The sequence below is a fragment of the Ceratotherium simum genome, chromosome 17 (assembly GCF_057802395.1).
Source record: "Ceratotherium simum simum isolate JZ-2026a chromosome 17, ASM5780239v1, whole genome shotgun sequence".
NCBI classification, from domain to species: domain Eukaryota; kingdom Metazoa; phylum Chordata; class Mammalia; order Perissodactyla; family Rhinocerotidae; genus Ceratotherium; species Ceratotherium simum.
The window spans coordinates 17,120,154-17,142,835 of record NC_141916.1 but is presented as its reverse complement, the minus strand read 5'-3'; the positions used below and the strand labels follow the sequence as shown (position 1 = coordinate 17,142,835).

The 22,682-nt window shown below is 47.1% G+C and overlaps 1 pseudogene; it reads right to left on the bottom strand.

Annotated features, from left to right (window-relative positions):
- Positions 1-10,204: 10,204 nt before the first annotated feature.
- On the bottom strand, positions 10,205-22,367 carry LOC101389205 (thiol S-methyltransferase TMT1A-like; annotated as a pseudogene).
- Between the last annotated feature and the right edge of the window lie 315 nt (positions 22,368-22,682).

Sequence of the window (22,682 nt, the reverse complement as noted above, 5' to 3'; positions counted from 1 at the left end):
ATCACTATTGACAATACTTAGAAAACACCTACCAGGTGCTGAGGGTGGTCACTGGGCAGAGACGGACTGGGTCCTAGGTGCACAGAGGGGGATTCAGACGGGCCTTCAGAGGGGGAAGCCCAGGGGCTGCGGGAGCTCTGAGGGCTGCACTCCACGCTCCCAGACAGTGCTGTGAGGCTGTGTGGGGTGAGATGCAGCAGAGCCCTGCACGCGGAGCCAGGGCCTGAATGCAGTCGTGTGGTTGGTTGTGGTTGGAGGGTACTGGGTGTGTTGGGAGGGGGTGGAAGTGGGCAGTGATGAGGCCAGAAAAGTAGGCAGGGGCGTTGGATGCCACACTGAGGAGTGTGCACCAAATCTTAGGGAGTCAGGGGCCATTGACGGGTTTTAGGCAGAGGAGAGGCGTGGTCTGATGCAGGGCCGCTGTGCTGTGGGAGTGGGGAAGGATGGAGTGGTCTGATGTCAGGCTTCATGATGGAGGGAGCGATGTCAGGGCTGATGTCAGAGTGGGCTGGGATGATCGTAGAGTGGGTGTGTGGGTCTGGAGCGGGGAGTTGCGGTGGGCCTGCACGGGTGGGAGGGGTAGGACCCCACTGGCAGGGGTTTGGAGCCCAGGCGTGTGTGTGGGTGGGATACCGGGCAGGGCTGAGTCAGGGCTCTGCTGGAGGGGGAAGGCTGAGGCTGAGGGCCAGAGCTGGAGGAACAGCAGGCCAGGGGCCTGACTACGGCCTTGACTCGGCCACCTCCTGCCTTTAGGCCTCAAAGGCTGATCTGCTCCACAGGCCCTCAGACAAGACATGTCACCTCTAGGAACCTCAGTGTTCTTATCTGAAAAATGGAGGGTGCAACACCTTTCTCTCTGCCACTCGGAGTATCTGATAAATGAACAGTCACCGTTCCTCCGTCTGGGCCTGAGTTCTGGGGCACAGAAACCTGGAGAGGCAGAGCCCACAGCCCAAGAGGCCCCTACCGGCTACCAAACGGCCTGAGGTGGGCTCTGGGCATGATGACAAAGCCCTTGGAGTGTTTCGGGAGGGGCTGGAGTGACTGAGGATCTGGAAGTGTGTCCGGGGTGACGAGCTGGTGGACAAGATCTTCCCAAGGCCTCCTTTTCTCCTCTGAAACCTGAGCTGCTCGCTCAGAACCTTCCAGCTCGCCAGGCTCACCACCCAATCCCGTCAGAATGGGACCCGGCTTCCCGGGGCTGGGAGGACGGGGAAGATGGTGTGACAGTTTAGGCATAAAGGGGTGAGACCCCTGGACTCGCCCAGCTCTGAAAGTCTCCGAATCTTTGCATTTTACGGCTCATCTTCTGACCCCACAGAGCCCCGAATAGGAGGAAACAGGCCCACCTACAGCAGGCAGGAGGGGTTCGGGCAACTTCCAGCTCTGTCTCAGGGCTCTCAGCATCTCCACACCCTGGGGGAGCAGATGGGTGAGTGGGGTCGAGAGACGCGCATACACGAGTGCCCCACCTGCCCTCCTGGGGCACCTGCCACCTGGGTCTTGTTGGAAGTTGTCCTCACATGGGTGTCAGACAGGTGGCAGGTTGGGACTGGCCAAGGTGCTGAGGCAGAGTACATCCCCAGGGGATTGCTCCCAGTGGGGGCAGGGTAGTGGGTGGTCCAGTCAGCCCAGGAGTGGGGAAAGCGCGCCCCCACCTCTTGGTTCCTGTTCCTGGAGGAGGCATTCGTGGCCCTGTCTCCGCGCATCTTCTTTCCCCTTCTCTCCTTCCTTCTTATCTCTCTCCCTCCCTTGCCTTAACTTCTGCCTCTAGCTTCCCTTCCATCTCAGGCACTATCCTTTCCTTTTCTTTCCATTTCTCTTTTCTCCTTCTTCCCCCAGCGCTTCCCCATCTCCTGTTTCCCTGCACTACGCCCTCATATTCCCTTTCCCGTTTTCTCCTATTCCCTCTGCTTCCCTTCCACTCACTGGCCCCCAGTCAGACTCTCCCCTCCCTGAGTTCAAGCTGCCCATGCTCCCCACCTGGAGTCCCCTGCCCACCTCAGTAGGAGGTCATCCAACACTCCGCAGGGAGTCCTGGCTGTCTTCTCTCCAGGATGTCTCTCTCCTCCCTAGCAGGGCCCAGCCCACAAGGCCAGCTCTCGTCCTTTGGAGCCCAGGACTGGGGTTGTAGACAGAGCAGCGGCCCCCGGAGGAGAGGCTGGGGCTCCTGGCTTCCGGCCAGCTTCAGCTCCCTTCCTGCTCGTGTTCTCGCCCCAGGCATCCTGAAGGTCACAACTGTTTGTCTAGGGGTGCACATGAGTGTGTGAACAGTGTGCAGACATTATGGCCTAGGATGTCATTCATGCACGCACGTGTGTTTCTGGTGTGGATGTGTGTGCATCCTGCCGGGTGTCTGCGTCTGTGTCTGTGCGAGTGTAGAGTGCACACATGAGCGTGTGAATGAAATGTGGGCTCTGCAGAGCTGTGCCCGTAAGCCCTTTTTGTACCTGTGTGTACCATCGAGAGCACATGTGATAGTGGAAAGGCGTATGTTTCTTGGGTACCTGGAAGAGCTCGGGGGCCCTGCCAAGTAGGAGCTCATCTGTGCCTGGGGGCACCCGTGTGCGTGAGAATAGTGTGAAGACACAGGAGGGTGTGTGTGAGGGAGGGCGGGGGCTGCGGGTGCGTGCACGGGGTGCTCACAGCGAGCCCCTGTGTCCAAGAGGGCCCGCTGCCTGTGTGTGTACACACACATTATCACTGCACTGTGGGGGATAGGAGACCCCCAGGAGGGTGACCTTTTGGATCTGCTGTGCCATAGACATGTATGAGCAGTGTGGAGGGCCTGGGGGAAGCTGTCCTTGTGTACGGAGGAGACTAGTCCTAGGCCAGGGGTGGGGCTGGGCTGAAAGGGGAAGTAGTTAGTGATTTATATGCTTTTAAAGAAATGTCTCAGCCCCCAATCGGGCCCAGACTCAGTGAGTCCCATGCGTCACTCAGGCCTGACATCACCCAGGTCCCTGAAACCACAGGCACGAGAGGAGGCCGCCTCCCCGGCCTGCACCCACCACAGGCAGAGGCTGGGAGAGAGCAAGCTCACCTCCTGCCTTGAAGCATCTGCTGGGTGCACTACCCAACTGATGCCCCAGTCCCAACTAGAGACCCCTCCCTGGCCACCGAGGCAGCGTGCCGGCAGGCAGTGGGGCACCTGTCTCTGCCTTGGTGGACCTGGGATCCAGGTGGCCCCTTTCCTGGCCAAGCCTGGCTCCTCCAGGAGAGCTGTGTGGGCCTCCCGCAGGCTGCCCTCTGGAACTGAGCAGCTATGAAGCAGAGGGCAGGAGGCCCTGGATAAATACTGGCTGGAGGGATGAATGAGCAGATGGTGGTTCCTGGGGGAGGTGCCAGCTGGCCCCAGGGAGTCCCCTGAGGGTAAGTGGGTGGCTGTGCTTAGTGCTGGGAGATTGGTCTTTGAATTCACCTCTGTGTGATCCTCTCTAAACCTCACTCTCTTCCTTTCTAGAAAAGGGCAGAAGTTCCCCACAGGGTCATTATACCAATGAAATGTGGCTGTGTGCCTGGTGCCTGGCACATGGTAAATGCTCCAGAAATGACAGGTGTCTCCTCCCTGAGAGCTGACAGCTGCCCTGAGCCCCTTCCACAGCCACCCCTGGACCAGGTACTGCTGGGCAGCAAGAATTCTCCAGTTTCCATTCTGGAAGCATGAGTCAGGTCCAGGTTGGGGAGGAGGGAGGTCACAATGGGGTCAGATGCTAGACCCAGGCAGGAGCAGATGCGTGCGATGGCAGCAGATGGCTGCCACCTTATCACGTTGCCAGCAGCTGGATCTCAGGAGCTGGGAAGGCAAGGCCCTGGGGCTGAACCGAGCACCCCCAGGTCTGTGGGCTGAATGTGTTGTTGACACAGGCTCTATGACATGTAGATGCTTTTCAGACAGAACAGCCCAAAAAGGGCACGCCGAGCCCTAGAAGGCATTGCTTTCACGGCTCCTGCGGCTGCTGCTGCTGCTGGGGGCAGCCTGGGGACCCCTCACCTCTATCAGGGCTCTGGAATCCAGCTTTCCAGACCCAGAGCCCCATCTTGGGTCCCAAGAGCCTCTCTTTATCTAGATCCCAGCGGTCTCCAATCAGGACCCAGATGCACTTTCCCCAGGCCTCGGTGAACATCTCAGATGTAGAAATTCCTACTTTGAACTCTCTCTCCACACCTGACTCTGGGCAGGGGGGTCTGTCCTTCCCCATTACTGCAATGGACAGCGCCCATGCATTGGGTGGGCTGAGGTGGGGATGAGGGTCTCTGAGCTTTGCACTAGTCAATATTTTAGCCACACTACACATATCCCCAACGTCCAGCTGCTTATCTCTAGGAGCCACTGCTTCTCTGGAGACAAGAACTTACTGGTTTCTTAGGGCAGATAACTGTGGCTTCCCCATCTCTCGAGAACTAAACACATCATTCTAGACAGTTACATAGATGATGTGATTTAGGATGAGACTCTTCAGAGAGCCTTTGCAGGGGGAAAAATGGAGGGAAGTGGTGTGGTGATGGGGCTTATTATCTCTGCCACCTAGACACGCAGGAAAAGTCAATTAACCCGCTCCCCCCCCAACACACACACACAGAAACACATCAGTCACTGAGCACCTGCTGTGGACCAGCCCTTACAGGGACTGGGAGGGAGTGGATGAAAAGTGGGACGCGGGGGTGACCTTGCACGGCGCTTGCCTTATAGCGGCTCACGGTTGCACAGAGGAGATGCTCACCAACAAACATTTATTTTCTCTCCGTTCTTGACATTTGTAGGACTATCTCAGGGAAAACATGGAACCTGTTAAAATGGGCAAAAAATGAAGCAGCAGCTATGCTGGGTGGAAAAAACAAACCTCATAAACCCTCAGTGACCAGCTGCAGGGCGTTTGCTTCCAGGGCAGCCCTCTCCTGGTTCCCTGGCTACTGCACCAGCTCCTGGGGACACAACGCCGGGGAAGTGGCATAGAGGTCCAAAGACAACAGAGTATGGTGACTATCTATGGATTAAATACGTGTTTATATATCAACAATGACAATGCCAGACATCAAAGGCTGTCCTCTCTTCCCTCTCCCCTTCTCTTCTCTGGGCTTCTCGTTCTCTGAGCCTTCAGGGCCTGATAGGACTGGCTTGGTCCTAGTGGGGTTCGCTTCTCCTCCTACCCCAAGCCCCAGAGGCCATAAGCTTCCGACCTCCTCCCAAGTGCTCGGTGCTGAGGTTCCTGCGTAAGGCTGGAAGCCGCCACTCCACCGCTCCCGTCTGATCCCCTGGACGGAGAGCTGTTTGCCCAGCCCACGCCTGGCAGTCTGTCCCTGACTGTCAGGACAAACAGGTTTGGCCGACAGAACTGGCTGCAGCCTTTGTTTCTAGTGAGATAAAGAAAGAGTCAGAGCTTTTGGCCACAGCTGAAATAAACTTTTTGGACTTTATTTTCTTTTGAATCATTTCTAACTTATGAAAAAGTGGCAAGAATAGTACAAAGAACTTCTTTTCCTGAACTATTTGAAAGTTGCTGACCTGATGTCCCCTTATCCCCAAATATTTTATGTGTATTTCCTACAAACAGAAACATTTTTCCTCACTTAACCACGTTACAGCCATCAGAATCAGGATATTAATGCTGATACATTACTGCTGTCCAATCCGCAGTCTCCGTTCAAGATTTACCAGTTGTCTCAATAATGTCCTTTACAGCAAAAGGACCCAATTCAGAATCGTGTGTGGTTGTACTCGGTTGTCATGACTTCTTAGTCTCCTTTCATGTGGAACAGGTCCTCGGTCTTGATTTTCATGACCTTGACACTTTTGAGGATGGTAAGCTAGTTATTTTGGGTTTGTCTGCTGTTTCCTCGTGATCAGATTCAGGGTATGCATTTTTGGCAGAAATATCACAGATGCGATGCTGTGTTCTTCCTACTGTATCCTATCAGGCGTTTCCATTTCAATTTGTCTCATTACTGGTGATGTTAACTTTGGTGACTTGATTAAGACAGTGTCTGCCAGGCTTCTTCACTGTAAATTACTTTTTTCCTCTTTGTAATTGAAATGCAGTTTGTGGAGAGATCCTTTGAGACCATGTAAATATCCTGATCCTCATCAAACTTCCTCCCACTAGTTCTAGTATCACTGATGTTTCGAAGCTTAATTATTACTATGATGGCTGCCAAATCCTTTATTCCCTCTACATTTATTGGTTGGCATCTTCTGCATGAAAAAAACCCTTTTTCTGGCCGGCCCGTGGCTTAGCGGTTAAGTGCGTGAGCTCCGCTACTGGCGGCCCGGGTTCGGATCCGGGCCGAAAAAAAAAAAATTTTTTTTTTAAATTTTATTTATTTACTTAATTTTTCCCCCCAAAGCCCCAGTAGACAGTTGTATGTCATAGCTGCACATCCTTCTAGTTGCTGTATGTGGGACGCGGCCTCAGCATGGCCGGAGAAGCGGTGCGTCGGTGCACACCCGGGATCCGAACCCGGGCCGCCAGTAGCGGAGCTCGCGCACTTAACCGCTAAGCCATGGAGCCGGCCCAATAAATAAAATTATATAAAAAAAAAACAACAACTCTTTTTCTTCTCCACATTTATTTATTTATTTATGTTAGTATAGACTCAAGGATTCCTATTTTATTCATTATTTATTTTGATGCTCAGATTGTCCCAGCTTTGGCCACTGGGAGCCCCTTCAAGCTGGCTTCTGTGTCCTTTGATACATCCCCTCCCTTTTGTAAGCACTTGCTAACTTTCTGGAACAAGATAGTCCTGACTCATCTTGTGATATCTCTGTCCCAGCCCTGGAATTAGCCATTTCTCCAGGGAACCTTAGTTTGTTTTAGTGGAGAAGGGTATTTAGAAACCAAGATCTGGCCACTAAGTATGCTCATAACTTTTGTAATCTTGTCAGTGATTTTTGGACTCTGAAGCCAGGAACAGAATGTGGCCCTTCAAGCTTTAACATTCTAGACCAGTGATTCTAAAACCTGTTCAGGTAGTGGACAATATGGAAATGAAGAAACTTTTAATGGAAATATATGATCTATTGAGTAAACATAATGTTTTACAGAATCTAAGACATCATCAATGGAGAAAGTTAGGAAATATAGGTACATATATATGTGTATATGTATACACACATACATGATTTATACCTATGCGTTTTTATCTGTCTATCTTGAAGGCCACTCATGGCTGATACCTTTAGCCCAATCATAGTACCCATCATTGGTACTGAAGGTATCACCCACACTGATACCTTCAGTACCAATCCTACACCACATGGTTCATTCTAGTGCCCCTTCCATCATCCCTGTGTGTATAACCCATCTCCCCTCGTGACCATTGCCCCCAGCACAGAGCCCTCTTCTGTGTTGGTACAAACACTGCTCCCATGACGCCCTGGCATGGTTGCCTGCTTTCCTTGGCCTCATCTGGTAGCTTTGGGACTGAATCATGCAGGCAGGTAGGCAGGCAACATTTTGGACTTTTTACTGACCAATGAATCATTACTTTTCCTGATCTTTGGGAAGTTTTGCTCAAAACTTGTCCTTAAAAATGATATATGTTTTGCCATTTTTAATAATTTTATTTATTTATTTTTTCCCCCAAAGCCCCAGTAGATAGTTGTATGTCATAGCCGCACATCCTTCTAGTTGCTGCATGTGGGACGCGGCCTCAGCATGGCCGGAGAAGCGGTGCGTCGGTGCGCGCCCGGGATCCGAACCCGGGCCGCCAGCATCGGAGCACGCGCACTTAACCGCTAAGCCACGGGGCCGGCCCTGTTTTGCCATTTTTAAAGTACCATATTTGGAAAACAGAGAAAGAGAAAAGTCATCCAGAATTTTACCACTGGAAACCAACCATTATTTAGTATTTTAGTGTATTTCCTTTCAGTTTCCCTCCTCAGTGCATCTGTTTTCTTTCAAACATAATTACAGCTATGATGTTGCTACACCTTTCCATCCTGCGTGTTTACTTAAGGCAATAATAAAAACATTCACTACTTATGAAATGCCTAGTATGGGCCAGGCTCTGTATAGGTTGTTTTCTCTTTCTTATTTAATCGTTAATGTAATCTTGCAAAATAGGCATTGTCCTGATATTAGAGACAAAGAAATCAAGGCTCAGAGAGACTGTCCAAAGTTACACTTCTAATGAGGTAGAGCTAGGACTGGAATCCGGGTATCTCTGATCCCGAAGTCTTATTTGCTATGCACCTTCCTGAAGATAAGTATTTTTTTCATAGAACAACACTATTTCTATAACTCTGATTTTTTTTTGAATTTTGAATTTTTTTTTTTTTTGTGAGGAAGATCAGCCCTGAGCTAACATCTGTGCTAATCCTCCTCTTTTTTTGAGGAAGACCTGCTCTGAGCTAACATCTATTGCCAGTCCTCCTCCTTTTTTTTTTTCCCCAAAGCCCCAGTAGATAGCCATATGTCATAGTTGCACATCCTTCTAGTGGCTGTATGTGGGACATGGCCTCAGCATGGCCGGAGAAGCGGTGCGTCCGTGCGCGCCCAGGATCCGAACCCGGGCCGCCAGTAGCGGAGCGCGCGCACTTAACCGCTAAGCCACGGGGCTGGCCCTCCATAGCTCTGATTTTAAATATAGGCATATTATACTAATGAGGGACTGTTTCATAACTTAACTACTCCTCTATTGTAGCACATGTGGGCTGCTTTCTCTCTCTCTCTCATGCTATATAATCAGTGCTGTGATGAACATCTTTATCACAGTGAAATTGGTTTTTCACTAATTGTTTTCTAAAGAGTTGATCCAATTTGAATGCCACACTCTAACGACATTGGCATATTATTGTTTTAAAAAATAGCTGAGGGGGCCGGCCCAGTGGCGCAGCGGTTAAGTGCATGCGCTCTGCTACTGGCGGCCCAGGTTCGAATCCCTGGCGCGCACCAACGCACTGCTTGTCAAGCCATGCTGTGGCGGCGTCCCATATAAAGTAGAGGAAGATGGGCGCAGATGTTAGCCCTGTTAAGTTCACGCGCTCTGCTTCAGGGGCCCCGGGTTCGCCAGTTTGGATCCTAGGCGCGGACCGATACACGGCTTGTCAAGCCATGCTGTGGCGGTGTCGCATATAAAGTAGAGGAAGATGGGCACGGATGTTAGCCCAGGGCCAACCTTCCTCAGCAAAAAGAGGAGGATTGGCATCGGATGTTAGCTCAGGGCTGATCTTCCTCTCACACACACACACACACACAACACACAAACACACACACAAAATAGCCAATACTTCAGTAGGCAAAAACATATCTTGATTTAATCAGGATATATTTGAATACGAGTTTGGTTTTATTCAAGAAACACGTAAGGGGTACCTGCTGTATATGAGGAGTGATGGCAAGAATGGAAGATACAAAGATATTTTTATTGTACGACTCAGGCGCAAATCCAACACCAGGGCATCTTACTTCAACCCACAACAAAGCGGATTATTTCAGGGGCTGTGCTGCTGAGGCCCTCACTGAGAGGCCAAGGGGTGAGGTGGCGGCAAATGCCAAAACAATAGGTTAGTTTAGTCAGCTCAGGAAAAATGTGATGTGGGATGGATGGGATTCCCGGTTGACGAGTGTTATAGTTAAGTTACGGTGTGTTGGCTCCAAACCCTCACTTAATGCTCTGCTTTGTGGTGTGGAGTTGCCCGCTGGCTTGGTTAGGATATGCCAATAGGGGGCGCCAGAGGGAGCGTGCAGGGTGTCGGGTTTCTGTGGGTTTCCTGTCCGCTGGCTGTTCCTGTGAGCTTTGCCCCAGCCGTGTCTTCACCCTGGCGGCAGCAGTGCCTCCCTGTAGCAGCAGCTGACTCCAGGTGGCAGTTTTCCCAGCACTTGGAGAATCCGCTTCGTGGTGCTCTCCCACTCGAGACACCAGCGCCCCCCACCCCCCCCAGAGGTCTGCGTTTCAGGGGCCCCTCCTCTAAGTCTCTCAGTTCTAGTGGTTCTAACCTCGTCCCTTGTTCCCTCAGCTCTAGTTATGGCGGCTCCTTCCACCAGTGCCAGCTCCGTGACATCTTAGAGTTCTCTGTTCACCCTTTCAATTCCCCAGTGAACAACTCTGTATCTAGTTAATAATTCTTTACATTGACTTCTCTCTGTTCAAATAACTGGTCTGACTATTGTCTCCTTACTGGAACCTGTCTGACTAAGAGCAGGCCTCGAGCCCCTGAATGCGGAGGCCCTCGCAGGGCCTACATGCTTTCTCTTCAGTTCTATGTACACAGAGATATGAGGAAGAGACAGCTCCCTGGACAGTGGGCCTGTGGGAACTGAAATGTTGGCTGAGAGAAAGTGGCCTCTTCCAGAGCATTCTGGCTCCCTCTTGTCAGGTCTCGAATAGGAAGTGTCTAGTGGGGCTGAGGAATTGCTGACTGGAGAAATTCCAGCTAGAACATTTGGCAGCTGTGTGTTCCATGAAGTCAAGGGCATCTCTCAGAGATGGGACTCTACTTAAGTCATTTTATAAATTCACACAAATATTTTCTCCATTTGATGCATTAAATGGCCTTTCATTTCCACTCTGTTTAACAAACATTAGTGAGAACCTAATGAGGGTCAGATGCTGTGCTAGACAGTGGGGAAATGGAGACAGTCCTTGCCCCGGAAGATCTCAGGTCTCCGTGGGGAGACGCCCAGGAAAGAGAGAAATGATGGCTTCCAGTTAAATATGGCAGATTGAACACACGTATTTAACTCTGCTCCCTTCTGAAACCCGCGAAAGCTGCAGTGAAGTTTGTTTGTTCATTTATTTATTTAGATACAAATACAATCAGTTGCTTGTTTTGAAAATGAGAATTGGTTTCAACATGGTTGATATATTATGGGATGATCTGAGCATAATGTGAATTTCACATTTGCTTATGCACTATTTTGTCTGTGAGGAACGTGGGCGAACGCAGAAAACTGCTCCCAGCCTAACCTGAGCCACGTAGGAATACCCAAAATGCACACAACTCAAGCATCTCAGCTGCCTCAGTTCACTACCCACACCCGTCCACACAGGTGTTATAGCTCTCCGTCGGGTTTCAGGTAACCCTCCTCCTGCCACTAACTCACAATAACTTACAGAAACTTCACCATAACTCACAACCTGCAACCCTTCCGATACCCATGTCCACAAACAAACTTCAAGTCTTTTTCCAGGTAAAATGTCTTATTTATTGTAGTCATTAAGTATTTCGCAACCGTTTAATATGTGTAAAACTGTGTTACCGTTTTTATTAGGTACCTATGTTTTTTTAATGTGTCACTGATATAGATTTTGAGTATTGTGCCCCTGACCCCATATGTTCCCCCCAGAAGCCCTGTCATTTTGTTGCATGATTTTGCATAGTGTGGCGATTTTTAGGAATGCATGTGTTATGTTACAGCAGAACTGACTGTACATAAGACAAAGAAAACAGCAAGGGAGATGATTGCAAAATACTTTGGAAACTAGAAAGTAGAACAAGTTGTAACTAACTGTGAGATAATGGAAAATATATATATTGGTCTCTGCACCTGGTTCCTGCTACAGGGCCCCTAAAACCCTTGTAATTTCCTAAGTGATAAGCACACTAGGAGCATCTCTTGTTCTAATATTTGTCTTTGACCCTGTCCCTGACACAGGGCTCCTAAAATGCTTGTAAATTCCTAAATGATAAGAGGACTGGCAGCCTCTTTTGTTCTAATGAGGCGACTCTGGGTGGGTTCCTGGATGGCTACTGGATGAGGCTGGTCACCAGAAAGCCATGATTAGAAGCCTGGAATTTTCAGCCCCATTCTGCTTCCTCCAGAGAGGGGAGAAGGGCTGGAAATGGAGTTAATAATTGATCATGCCTACGTGAGGACGCCTCCAGAAAACCCCAAGAGTAGGGGGTTTGAGGTGCTTCCGGGTTGATGAACACATCAATGAACCGGGAGGGTGATGTGCCCAACTCCATGGGGACAGAGGCTCCTGCACCCACACCTTGCCCCATACATCTCTTCATCTGGCTGTTCATCTGTATCCTCTATCATATTCCTTAATAAACTGGTAGACATAAGTAAGTGTTTCCCTGAGTTCTTTGAGCCACTCTAGAAAATTAATCGAACCTGAGAAGGGTGTCGTGGGAACCTCTGATTTATAGCCAATCAGTCAAAAGCACAGGTGACAACCTGGACTTGCTTTTGGCATCTGAAGTAGGGGGACAGTCTTGCGGGACTGAGCCCTTAATCTGTGGATCTGATGCTATCTCCAGGTAGATAAATGTCAGAATTGAGTTAAATTGTAGGACACACAGCCGGTATGGCAGAATTGCTTAGTGTGAGGAAACCGCCCCCACATTTGGCGACCTGAAGTGTCAGAAGTGAAGCGTCCTGTGTGAGTAATAAAGGAGACACAGAGGAGGAGAACTGTAGGATTTTTAATACACTAACTTGGACCCAAGAAAGTTGAATCTTAAGCCAGCTGTGAGAAAGAAGGGAGCTACACGGAGAGAGCTTCAGACATTTTCATGGGCTCTCTTGAGTCTTCTGTTGAATCATGAGTCTCATACGTGTAGAGTAACGCTCCATGAGGCTAGGCAAAGAAGGACTGGGGAGGCGTAAGAGGAACAATTTCAGACCTCGTTCAAGTTACAACCAGTCAGAGAAGAGAGTCCTTACTGAACACCTGGGGCATCCAGCAGAGAACCCAGAAGGGTCACGCCCTAGTGGAAGGCCTAAACTAGTCCTAAGTAAAGACTAACAGAACTAAACAGACTAACTAAAGACTAACAGACTAAACTCACCCTAACAGAGCTTAATGTTGGAGGACTTATGCTACTTATGCTAATTCCAAGACTTAATATAAAGCTACAGTAATCAAGACACTATGATCTTGGCAAAAGGACAGACACATAGATCAATGGAACAGAAGAGAATCTAGAAACAGATCCACATTCATATGGTCAATTGATATTTGACAAAAGCGAAAAAGCAATTCCATGGAGAAAGAATAGTCTCTTCAACAAATGGTCCTGGAGGAACTGGATATCCATTAAAAAAAAAAAAAAAAGTACTTAATGCATTACCCAAGAATTAACTGTAAATGGATCATAGACCTTAACATAAAAGCTAAAACCATATAACTTCCAGAAGAAAACATAAGAGAAAATCTTTACAATCTTGGAGTAGAGAGAGATTTCTTTGATAAGACACAAAAAGCATGAAGCATAAAAGAAAAAAAATTGATAAGTTGGACTTCATCAAAATAAAACTTCTTGCTTTTCAAAAGACACCATTAGGAAAATGAAAATGCAAGCCACACTGCTAGAAAACACTTATAATTCATATGTTTGACAATGGACTTGAATGCAGAATATATAAAGAACACTCACAACTCAATAAGATGACAGCCCAATTTAAAAATGGGTAAAATATGGGGCCAGTGTGGTGGCATAGTGGTTAAGTTCACCCTCTCTGCTTCGGCAGCCTGAGGTTTGCCGGTTCGGATCCTGGGTGTGGACCTACGTACCGCTCATCAACCCATGCTGAGGCGGTGACCCACATGGAGCAACTAGAAGGATGTACAACTATGACATACAACTATCTACTGGGGCTTTGGGGAGAAAAAAAGGAAAAAAGGAGGAAGATTGCAACAGATATTAGCTCAGGGCCAAACTTCCTCAAAAAAAAAATTAGTTAAAAAAATGGGTAAAATATTTGCTCATACACATTACAGACTAAGATATGTGAATGGCCAAGAAGCACATGAAAACATGCTTAACATTATTAATTAGCAGGGGAATCAAATTAAACCACTATGAGATCCACCAAAGCCCCCTTAGAATGACTGACAATATTGTGTTAGTATGTGGAGCAACTAGAATGTTCATATATTGCTGGCAGAATAGTAAAATTGCATACGCACTTTGGAAAACTGAATTGCAGTTTCTTATAAAGTTAAACATACGCTTACTATATGACCCAGCAATTCCACTTCTAGTATTTATTTACCCAAGAGAAATGAAAATATATGTCCGTAAAAACACGTGTACAAGAGTGTTCATATCAGCTGTAATCATAATAGCCAAAAATTGGAAACAACTCAAATGTCCATAAAAGGTATAAGTTGTGCTATATTCATACAATGGAATGCCACTCAGCAATAAAAAGAAATGAAAACTGATCCATGCAACAACATGGGTGAATCTCAAAAAATCTATGTTGAGCAAAAGAAGCCAGACACTAAAGAGTACCGGTTGTATAATTCTATTTACATGAAATTCTAGAAAAGACGAATCTGTTCTATGGTGACAGAAAATAGACGAGTGTTTGCTGGGGGCCTGGGGTTGTGGGGATTGACTGTAAAGAGGCACAAGAGAATCCTCGGGGGGTAATGGGTATGTTCTACATCTTCATTTTGGTGGTGGCTATGTGAGTGTATACATTTATCAAAACAGGTCCAACTGCATACATAAAATGGATGCATTGGATTATATGCAATAAAGTTGATTTAAAAAAACCTGGAAGATTGGTTGAAGTCTATTTAATAAGCCATTGGACTTGGAATCCCTCCTCCATTCAGAACAGCAAGATACTGTCCCTCCCCACTTCAGAAGAGGACTCAACCCTTATTCTCTGGAAGTGGTTAAACAGAGGGTCTTTGTAACAAGGCACAGTGGGGTATAGACACTTTACTGAAAAGATGGGGAGTAAGAGAAAGTTTACAACCGAATGCTGAGATCCCCAGCGCTCTTATCTCATTTGGTTTCCAGAATGCTAGAAGCCAGGCTTATAGATTCCAGGCAGAAATTTGGAAGATAATTCTGACCAGCTGCAAATGAAAGACCCAAAACACGGACGTTGGATTTTCTCCGTGTGAACAGCTCAGCTAGTTCACTCTATGGTGAGTCCAGTGTTGACATCCTCACCCATGCTCATGGAGCTCCCAACCTGCTGTTAGCGCTACCCCTGGAAATGTGAGTAGTCAGCCATGGACCAATAGTCATCTGAGAAGAGCCTCTAACACAAAAACTGGAGCTCAGACAACAAACGGGGAAAAGAAAATCTGGAGGAAGCAGAGACTAAGTAGGGAGATGAAAATATTAAAAGAAAAAATCTCTTTTATTAATATTTTAAAAGAGAAAGAGAAGATATTTCTTCCCTGAAACAAGAATAGAATGCAATAAAAAAGGCATAGTCAGAAAACAAAATCAACCCTTGGAAATTAAAACTATGATAGCAGAAATGAAAAATTTAGTAAAAAGTTTTGAAGAGAATATGAAGGAAGAATAGAAAATGTAGAAAAAGGGCAAAGATATGGGAAATAGGAAAGCAAAGATAAGAAAATTGGAGAACCAGTTCAGGAGGTCCAGCATTTAAATAGGAAGAATCCCTTGGGCTGGCATGGTGGCATAGTGGTTAAGTTTGCACGCTCCGCTTTGGCGGCCCGGTTCACATGTTTGGATCCCAGGCACAGACTATACCACTAGTCAGCGATGCTGTGGCGGTGACCCACATACAAAATAGAGGAAGATGGACACAGACGTTAGCTCAGAGCTAATCTTCCTCAGCAAAAAGAGGAGGATTGGCAATGGATGTTAGCTCATGGCCAATCTTCCTCACCACAAAAAAAAAAAGGGTCCCAGAAGGAGAGAACAGAGAAAAATACAAGAAAAAGAATCAAAGAAATAATCCCAGAAAAATTTCCAGAACTGAAAGACATGAGTTCGCAGATTCAAATGGCCAATTAAATCCCCAACAGACATCATCAATTCATTTCACTGGGGACAGAGAAGATTCAACAAACTTCTAGAGAGGAGAAGAAAGGTTTCATATAAAGACTCTAGAAGCAGAATGGCTTCAGGCTTCCCAGCAGTAACATGGCAGCTAGAAGACAATAGATACCTTCAAAATTTTGAGGGAAAACATTTTCCAACTCAGAATTCTACACATGTCCAAACTGTGAATTAGTTTTGAGAATAAAAAGTATTCAGACAGGCACTTTCCCAACACTTCACCTTTCTCAGAAAGCTACCAGAGGATACACTCTACCAAAACTAGGGGGTAAACTAAGCAAGAGGAAGAGAGTGAACGCAGGCAACAGGGAGTCCAGTGCAAGAGAGAAAGAAGGGCATTCCCAGGATGATGATAAAGGGAAGGCCCAGAAGGAGAGCGGTGCAGCAGGCCTGGGGATTACCCAGTCCTGATGGGAACCTGGGAGAGAGCCTGGGAAAAGTGGCTCCAGGGAATGAAATTGATAGGCTATTTGACATGTTTGAACACACTGAGAAGTTTAGGCAAGTGTGGGACAGTCTGGGATGATTTAGGGATCTCTATCATCTCTGTCTCTGTCTCTGTCTCTGCCTCTGCCTCTGCCTCTATCTCTATCTCTATCTATCTCATGACTATATATAGATACATAGATAGTTATTAACTCTGGGAAAACCGAAAGTAAGGAAGTATATTGCATGGTTCCAAAAGTAAGTGAAGTATACTACATGCTTAGCTGTGAACGTCAATTAATGAAATATTTCTATCAGGAGGAGGGAAGATGGGAAAGGTGGTGGCTGTGGGGTGGTTGTGAAAGAGAGTAAATTATCACTTTCCAGAGTGGGAAGACAATAGTTAATACCTAAACCTGAAAAATCAAGAAGTAGCAGGATAAACACGTTAGCTAGAGAGATATATATATAAATTTTAAAAATAAAAGATTAAAGCTTAAATGCAGTAGCTTTTGGGGAGTAGAAATTGTGTGTGGCTGAGAGTTGCTATTTTTCATCACCGGACTTGTGGTTCTACTCTAAACCATGAGCATGTATACCTTCAATAAAAATTTATCTATCTATCTATCTATCTATCTATCTATCTATCTATCTATCTATCTATCATCTACCTATCTATCTCTGGCGCATATAGGGAAAATGGTGGTCAGAGTGGAGAAGAGTCACTCTCTTTTCGCCATTGTCCTGCTGGGATACTCAAACAACAGGATAAAAAGCTATGCAGCTACTGAGGGTGGGTGGGGAAGTTTGGTTTCTTGCTGGAGCCTAGAGCAGACACATCAGAAGCTTCTAGTTCTTAGAATCCTGGATCCAAAGGCCTGGGGGGAAGCTTGTTTGTCTAGCAGAGCCAAGACCCCCTGAGGCACCTGAGCAGGTAGATCCACTCCCTCAGGACAAGGAAAGGACCCAGCCCCGGCCACTCTGCGAAAGATCTGGAGAGAAGCCCCCTACACCTACTGACAATGGCCACCCTAGAAGGGACCCACTCTGTTTGCCTGAGCTGGGAGAAAATTGCCCTTATCTGTTCACACCTGGAGCAGCCAAAGGACCTAAAGGCTCTCCCCATTCTTCAGATGAGAGAGTCCTGCTGCCAGCCGGAAGGGAGGAGACTGATTTGATTTGAAGGATCAGAACAAGTGCCTCCTACTGAGGAAAATTCAATAAAACAAATGAGATAGAACCTAAAAACAATGTACAACAACAAAAATACTTCTATGGGGATTCAACAACATATTGCTAAGGAATGATCTGGGAATAAGAAAGAGGTTTTGGCAATTTAAAAAAATCCTGAATTTAAAATTTAATAGAGAATTTAAAATAAATGAAAAGTAGAAGAAATACTACTGAAAGATAGAGGAAGTCATCCAGAAGATCAAATGGAGGAATTATCTTGCAACATGGAACAAAAATATAAAGAAATGGAAATTATGAGTGAAAAGATAAGAGCAAGGATGCCAAAGCTAGGAGATCTTATATCTGAATAACAGTTGGTCCAGAAGAAGAGAAAAGAACAGAAGAGAACCAATAAAGAAAGAAACAACAGAAGAAAACTTCTCTGAGCTAAAGAAAGACTTGAGTATTAACATAAAAAGGGTTCTTTGAATGCCTAGAAAGATTTAAAGAAAACAAGGTACACTCTTAGTCATAGCCTGGTGATATTTCAGAATTCAAAAAAAAAAAAAGTGAAAATCCTAAAAACTTCCAGGCATAAAAACCATCAACAACAAAAACAGGTTACCTGAAAAGGAAAGAGAATCAGACTGGCACTGAAGGTATCATCTGTAACTTGGAAAGCCCAGGACCATGGAACAATGCTCAGAACTTCTGGGGGAAAGGAATCATCCAAGAATCTTGGCCAAAATATTATTAATCATGAGGGTAGAAGACAAACATTTTCAGATCTGCCCGGATATCTCCATGAACCATTTCTCAGGAAACTATTCAAGACAGTAGTTAAGACAAATGAAAATTAAATTTGAAAAATAAAACCAAAAACACATCAAGATAGGGGAAGACAAAGAGCACAGGAAACAGTGGAGAGCAATAAATCTAGTAAAATCTATAGTAAATAAATGGATGATGATTAACTGATTTTAAGCTATGTTATAAATTAGAAAAGATCTTTGAGGGGCCGGCCCCACGGCTTAGCAGTTAAGTGCGCACGCTCCGCTACTGGCGGCCCGGGTTCAGATCCCGGGCGCGCACCGACACACCGCTTCCCCGGCCACGCTGAGATGGCGTCCCACATACAGCAACTAGAAGGATGTGCAGCTATGACGTACAACTATCTACTGGGGCTTTGGGGGGAAAAAAAAGGAGGAGGATTGGCAATGATGTTAGCTCAGAGCCGGTCTTCCTCAGCAAAAAGAGGAGGATTAGCACGGATGTTAGCTCAGGGCTGATCTTCCTCACAAATAAATAAATAAATAAATAAATAAATAAATAAATAAATACAAACAAAAATAAATAAATAAATACAAACGAAACACATATATTAAAAAAAAAAAGAAAAGAACTTTGAAATAGAAAACAAGAGGGAAAATCCTTAGTAATAGGTTGAAACTAAAATTACAGATTATTTCAACCAAACCCAGGATATGGGATGGAAAGAGACTGATGGGGTTGAGAGGACAGAGGGGATAAGGACGGAGAAATAAAAAGTGTGATAGGTGTGTTCTAAGCCGCAGGGGGTCATATAACTACATAATCTTGGTGTGTTGATAGTGAAGTACAGGTTCAAATATAACGTGAAATATGAAAGTAACTGTTAGTTGACTTGAGATAGATAGAAAAACTTCCAAATACCAGGGAGGTATTTCAAAAAGAAAACCATTGGCGGGATACCCATTAATAGTAGCGACCTACAGGGACAGGTAGGGGGAGTGGGATTTAGCGAAGCGAAGGAAGAACTTTCATTTTTCCCTCTGTGTTCTTTAATTTTTGAATTCTTTGGAACAACTTATAATTTTCTTTGTAACTAAAGACAGTGAAGTAAGAAACACTGAAAGTTAACAGTGTTCGAAGTCGCGAGGCGATGCCATGGGCAATGTCTTTGGAGAGACTGCTTTTCCCGATTCTCCCTGTCTCTCCCAGCGTACTTTTTCGTTTTTCCACTGGAGAAAAGGCCTAGAGAATGGTATGTAGCTAACTCCCGTGGCTCCCTTGTAAAAACTGAAGAACACATGCCACAAATAAAGATGGCTATCTGTGTTCTTACAAGCTCTCATTTGTTGGAGAAGGGAGATGTTCTGGCACACCCTGTGGGGATTCATTGTTCTCATCTTTAGAGAACTGGACTCTGTGATGTCTTACAAAACACCAGGTTGGAAGCCACCAGAGCTGTGGCATGGTGAGATCTCGGACCTTCTTAACCTAGAGGTTAAGGCGTCCGAATTTTAGTTGTGTCTCTGCCATTTCTGTAAGCTATGTGCTTTTGTGCAAGGCATTTAACCTCTCTGAGACCAGTTTCTCACCCCGGAAATACTGTGTTGCTGCACGTAGTCAACATTCTCTAAATGTTTGTTGAATAACTAAACGAATAAAGGAATGAGCGAAGTCACCAGCCCAAGGTCACCCTTGGTGGGCGCCGTGCCTGAAGCCCACAGGTACCCAGCTGAGCACACAGTGACGATGGGTCTCTCCCACCTCCCCTCACTCACCGGCCTCAGCACTCTGCACACTTCCTGGAGGGTCCGCTCCTGGTTCTCCACGGAGCACAGGACCAGGGTGCAGACCACCACATCCATGGAGCCATCGGCCACCTGGTGCACGTCCTCCCCGACACCCACCGCGAAGCGCTCGAACTGCAGGTGTCGGTTCTCGGCAATGCTCTGGATCAAGAACTTCTCAAAGTTGGGGTTGGGGTCAATACAATCACCGTGCACCCCAGCAGGTAGAACTTGAAGTTGGCCCTGGAGCCACAGCCCAGCTCCAGCAGGGAGAGCTTCCCGGAGGGGCCCACAAACTCCTGCAGGTTGCTGAAGAGCTCCCGCTTGTGGCTCGCCATCTGTTCATTGTACATCACACTGAACCTCGCCAAGAAGTAGGGGAGCCAAATTTTGCACATCCAATTCCACACGCCCAGAAAGTTCAGCAGGGGAAATGCCAGGATACAGACAGCCAGAAAGAGGTGGGTGAGGACCACCTAAGGAAAGAGGGCAGAACCATGGGGACAGGGGGATGGGAGCAGGGTGGGAGGTGGTGGCACCATCACAGGTAATGTAAGACCCTGTAGACCCCCCAATAGCACAGAGTCATCAAATGAGGGACAAGTCAAGGGGGGTGGTGTCTGGAGTCCCAGTCTCCTTGGGCTCCTCCCAGAAAGAGAAGATAGCAATCGCCAAGAGCACAGCAGATGTTCCGAGGGTCATCCGCCACGGTAACAACAGCAGCAGCAGCAACTCCATTTTTTGAGTCTTTAAGTACATTTTATACATTATCTTCTTCAATAATTAAAAAACCCATGAGATAGACACTATTAATTCCCCATTTTACGGAAGGAGAAACTGAGTCTCACAGAGGTTAGCTACAAGGCCGTGTGGCTAGGAAGTGGCAGTCTGAGTTCACCAGATGTCTTTCACCCCTGTGTTTCCTGGTTCCCCTGAGTCTGCTGATCTCTTCGAGGGAGAGTAGCTGTCATGCACACTCAGACCAGGGAAAGTACATGCACAGGATGATTGGTGCAGAGAATTTGGTCAGAACATCCCCACAAAATGTTGTTTTTATCACCCCTAGAAGCAGAAATGGCCATTCTCATAAGGTCTGTAGAACCTTCTCTGAACTAGCTTCCTCTGCCCACCTTTGAATATGTCTCCTTGTCCACCCCTGGCTCCTTCCTGCCATAGATGTGGAGTTGTTCCTCCCCTGCACCCAGGCTGGCCCCACCTGGATTCTTAACCCCCACCCTCTTGCTCCATTAATTAGCTCCCCTTTCTCTCTCTCTCATATTTAACATCTCCCCTTGCGGTCTATCTCCCTTTCCTCACCCAACACACATGCTCAAGTATATTTATCCTACAATAATCCTTTCCTTTAGCTTGCTTTCCATTCCAGCTAACTGCCCATCTCGCTTTCCCTGAGTGCCAGACCATGAGAAATTGCAGTTGGCACTCACTGTTTCCACTGCCTCATCCCATTCAAACCTCGGCCCATTGACATCTGGCTTCTACCCCACAGCTCCAATGAAAGTGCTTGCAGCCAAATGGGAAGACAGTCAGAGGGATGGGAGAAAGAGAGGGGGACAGTATTAGGCAGTGGTGACCAATGAATGGAATACGATATCTGAGGAGGAGAGAGAAGCTGGCGTCCAGGGCACGGGTGGAGCTGCGGTCTGTCCTCAGAGCCTGGAGAGAGGGAGAAAGGGTGGGTGGGGAGGTAAGTTTGAGTGGGGGAAGGAATCAAGATGGCCTTGATTTTCTCAGTAAAGAAGAGAGTAGAGAAGCTTTGCAAAGGCAACAGGGAGGACTGGGAGAGCTTGCTGACCAAGGGCAGAGAGAAGTGCCCAGTAGCAAAGAGGATGCAGCTGAGCCTGGGGACTGGGCACTGGTGGTGACACCAGATCTTGAGGATATGGTTTTCTTCAGTGGTGCTCTGCAGTTTAGAGCTTGAGCAGAGAAGTTCAGTGTTTAGGCTGAACAGGGCTGGGGGTTTATCCAGGTGGAGGAGACTGAAGGGTCAGAGGTCAGAGAATGAGGAGTCCAAGCTGGAAAGAAAGCCTGAAGGAGGGTGGTGGGCGGGGAGCAAATGGAAGAGTTGGGTTCAGGACTGGGCATGCTGCTGTGGCTGAAGAACCCATCTGCTGAGAGTGAGAGAGTATTGAATGGTCCTGTGGTGTGAGAGCAGAGTTGACGTCTTCAGAGATGGAGCAGTTTAGGGTCTAGAGTGTGGCCACGGGCAGAGACAAGAGAAAAAGGATGGAAGTGAAAGTCACTGGACTTGAGGAGCTAAGGGAGGATCAGGCGCAGATGCTGGGCAGGTCATCTGCAGGAGCATGAGGGTGCCAGGGTGGAGAGGGGCACCAGGAACCAGGGCCAGAGTCCCTGGGGAGCGTGAGGGGATGGTCAGGAGGTCAGGAGCTGACTGTGGGCCAGCAGGGACCAGCCACAGGGGAGGGGGTAGATAGCTGGATGGCAGTATAGCTGGACGGCATGAGCCTCACAGGCTTTTCAAAAACTACAGTGATTTCTGCAATCAATACATAAAGGTAAAAACTCAATCAGTATATAAAGGATTTTATTCTTTTCAGTAAGTAGCATTCCTCCGAACGTATGTAGCTTAATTATCTAATTACTTCCCATTGATGCGCATATATGTTGTTTCCTGTTTTTCACTAACATAAAATTATGGCAGCAGGGACCACACGTCCGTGTGCACTTTTGGTGAGAGCATCTGTAGAATGAGTTCCTGGCAGTGGAGGTACTTGGTCAAGGACAAGTGGATTCATTTAATTTGTTTTGTTTATTGA